We start from the raw sequence: 3,650 nt of genomic DNA, 5'->3' as shown, positions 1-3,650 counted from the left end.
TGCAAAAATAAAATTGTACATTCTACTACTACAAAATTCAAAAAAGCTACTCGACGTCCATCGGTTCTCCTTGACCAGGATGACATACTTCAGTCCCTGCATTGACAGGGAAAATGACTAAACACAACTTGAACTTGATACATTGTACATCTGATATGATACATTAGAATAGATGATACAAAAGTGACCTTATGAATCAGATGCATGACTAATCATTATATATATAAAGAGCTTATGCATATTGATATGATACACTTTGTTTTGCTTTTAGGTTTCAAAAATAATAAAAAAAGCAAAAATTAATGTATTGTAAACAATGCAAAAGTCAGAAACGCCTTATGTATCTTGATTAGTACTTGATGTATCAGAAAATTATAAAAAAACATTAGACCTTATGTATCAGAACAACAATAACAAGACCATATCAAAAGCTTAAATATCAAAATAGGAACATTAAGAAAGGTACATTGAACTGTATCAGAAAAATCAAGATTTTTAAATAAAAAAACAGAACACGCTTGACATAATTATGTATCAAATATGTAACTATGAATATGATAAAAAGAGAAAGATTTTGTGAACTTCTGTATTAAATAGAAAAACAATTGACATGACACATAACAACAAGTTTATGTATCATGAAATGTGATAGATTAACCTCATTTCAAAATACGACATTCACCCAGCCATAAAAAATACAATAACATGATACATAGAAAATAGACTACTGTTTTGACTTTTTTCTCCTTTTTTGGAAGCTTTTGGAACCAGAGATTTTGAACTTGAGACTATTAGAACTGGAGATTTCGAACTTGAACAAGCATCCTTTCGCAATTTCTTCATAATTAAAGGTCTTATTACGGTGTTTGAATCTATTTTCATCTAAACCACCACTACTAGAAGAATCAGAATCATGAGTGAGAAATTAGGGATATGCTGAGTAAAAGCTATAAAAATAGAGAGAGAATGCAGTTGAAAATCAAAAGGAAATGATAGATTGTAACCTCTCTAACTTGTGTGAGTGATTTTAGGCGAGAAATTAGGAACATGCTCAGTAAATTTCTTAAATATTTGGATCTTGAAAATGGGGAGAGAACGAGAGAAAAGGATTTAGAGGAGAGAGAATGTTTTTTGAGTGATGTATCCAGAAGCCCTTCGTGGATTAGTGCCGCTACATAAGTGTTACTGTTTGGATGTCAACATATAATAATAGAAAAAGAAGGAAAAATATGGAAAAACTACTTAATTAGATAAATATTTCTACCATATTTATTATTTTTTCCTATAGTTTAAAATAATTACATATTTATTAGCTCCTAAACTAGTGAGATTTCTATAAGTTATCATATATATAGGGGGGGGGGGGGTTAAAAATTGAATAATCGAACTAAAATCGATAACAATCAAATCGATAAATATCTATTATATTTAGCTTGGTTTGATTTAAAAACCGACTATTATTTGATTTTGATTTTAATAAAAAATCGGAACACCCCTAAATTATAGTATAACAACGTTTTGCCAGTTTTGGAATTGGAAAGAGCATATGAAATTATAAACCAAAAAGGAATATAACATTTGTTACGGTTTCTAGCTAAAACTAATCTATGTCAATCAATTCCAAATGTCATAAATAATGTAGCATAATGGCATATTTGAACCTAGTTTACTTCAATTTACGATCTCACCTCCCTTAATGTTATAAAAGTTAAAGACAACACAAGCCCATAGATTTCACCTTAATGGAAGCACATAAATGTTTTTAATAAATAAATAAATTAATTAAGCATAAAATAGTTATAATTAACAAAAGCAAACCAATGAGGAGTTATAATTTTCATCAATTGTTAATTATAAAAGAACGTAAATATCCTTTTATTCGATAAGGAAATTAAAGAGAAAATAAGTATCTGATACAATAACAATGAAGTTTACTGGGGGAACTCATCAAATCGATGCTTACCGAGTAAGGGCAAAGCTAAAGGGGTGAAATGATTCATCCAAATTTTCGTTTGTCGGAAAATCATATTACATATACAAGACCATATTTTATGTATAGTAGATGGAAGCCTAGGTAGCTCCATGATAAAAACTCTGTCTCCACCACTTGTATGCTATGATTCGTTTGAGTTACTTTTTGTTTTAATTATAATGATGACCGCATTCAGACTAACTTGCATTCTCCTTAACTATTTTATTGGACCAGTACCTAACTGGTTGTGCAAATGTTCCTTATAGTCATTTTTGTTTTTAAAAAAATAATGATCTTCAGATGAGTACGTTTGTTGGCATGAACTCAAGGTTGAAAATGTAGTGTACGTAATTTCTTCATGGTTAAAGGCTGCTCAGCTTCCTGCATAAGGAAAATAATATTTCATGATTTAGTATTTTTCTTGATAAATAATATGGATAGTATTATTTTTATCCTTCCACTTAATGAAATTGGGATGAGGGAAACCATATTTTAATAGAAACTATTTTTCAATTGTCACTCAATTAATAATTATTAAATCAGAAATTTATTTTTTTTAATAAAGAAAATTGAAGATGAGAAGAAACGTAACTTTCTGAAATAATAACAATTAATTGAAAAGAAATCAATCCTATTTTAATACTCTATATGAAATCATATATGTCTCAATTCAGAATAATTTGATGGGAAATTGTAAAAAATAAAATAAAAAATAGAGGATGAATTAGTTGAGCCAAAGAATTCAGATACAGATATATTCACCTTTTTATTGTTTTCCTCTTATTTTGTGTGCGTTAATTTGTTTAGACACAAAATGTACCAATGTAAACAATATTTTAAAGATTGTAATTTTAAACAAGAATATGTATGATAATACAGATAATATCCTTTAAATCCATCTTAAACATGGCATATCATTACTATAACCGAGCATCATTAAGCATAAAATAAAAATATTGAAAATGAAAACTCAATAAATATAAAACGTGGTATTATCTTTGAATAACTAAAAGAAAGTTTATGTAACACATAAATTAAAACAGATTATTATATCATAAAAGATTAGGTCTAACAATAAAAAATAAACAAGTAAATAAGTAGAAAAGGCTGGATAAATTAAAATACCTGAACTAACTCATAGAAGAAAGTTTGAATATGAAGAAATAATAATGAAACAATTACATCCTCTGTGTTTGAAATTCATATTTTCATTTCATCAATCACAACTTCTTTATAGGAATTCTCAACCAGCAAATGGAATTGAGGGGCTATTATTTCAATAGATTCCTTTTATAGGTTCATTGAACCTGGTCATCCTGTTTTTCACTTAAATAATTAAGTGCAGTCCAAACATCTTTATAACAATCTTCTTCTAATAAAAATTAATTTTCATATTATGTTATATAATAACATTTTATTATAACCGTCAAAAAATATTTGCTATTATAAAGTGATATTATTGAGTTGACACTCCCCGACGTATTATTAACGCTAGAATAGCAAGCACCCAACTTTTGGACTTTTCTCACATTTAAAAATGAATGGTGAGTCATATACGGATAAAGTACATGACCTAATTGTTATTTTTCAGAATGATTCTTTACTTAATTAATATTTTATTTTGCTTCATTAGAACATATTCTAGTTTTCTAATAAAAAAAATTATTAGACAGGGACT

At 27.8% G+C, this 3,650-nt stretch overlaps 1 long non-coding RNA gene across 1 annotated transcript; it reads right to left on the bottom strand.

Moving 5' to 3' along the window:
* Positions 1 to 1,844: 1,844 nt before the first annotated feature.
* On the bottom strand, positions 1,845 to 3,321 carry LOC129892063 (uncharacterized). Its single transcript, XR_008767255.1, has 2 exons — positions 3,098 to 3,321; positions 1,845 to 2,353 (listed from the first exon to the last, which is right to left on the bottom strand). It is a non-coding gene; the product is annotated as an uncharacterized LOC129892063 (long non-coding RNA).
* Positions 3,322 to 3,650: the final 329 nt, after the last annotated feature.

This window comes from Solanum dulcamara, chromosome 6 (assembly GCF_947179165.1).
Source record: "Solanum dulcamara chromosome 6, daSolDulc1.2, whole genome shotgun sequence".
Classification (NCBI taxonomy): domain Eukaryota; kingdom Viridiplantae; phylum Streptophyta; class Magnoliopsida; order Solanales; family Solanaceae; genus Solanum; species Solanum dulcamara.
This window is presented reverse-complemented; position numbering and strand designations above follow the sequence as displayed.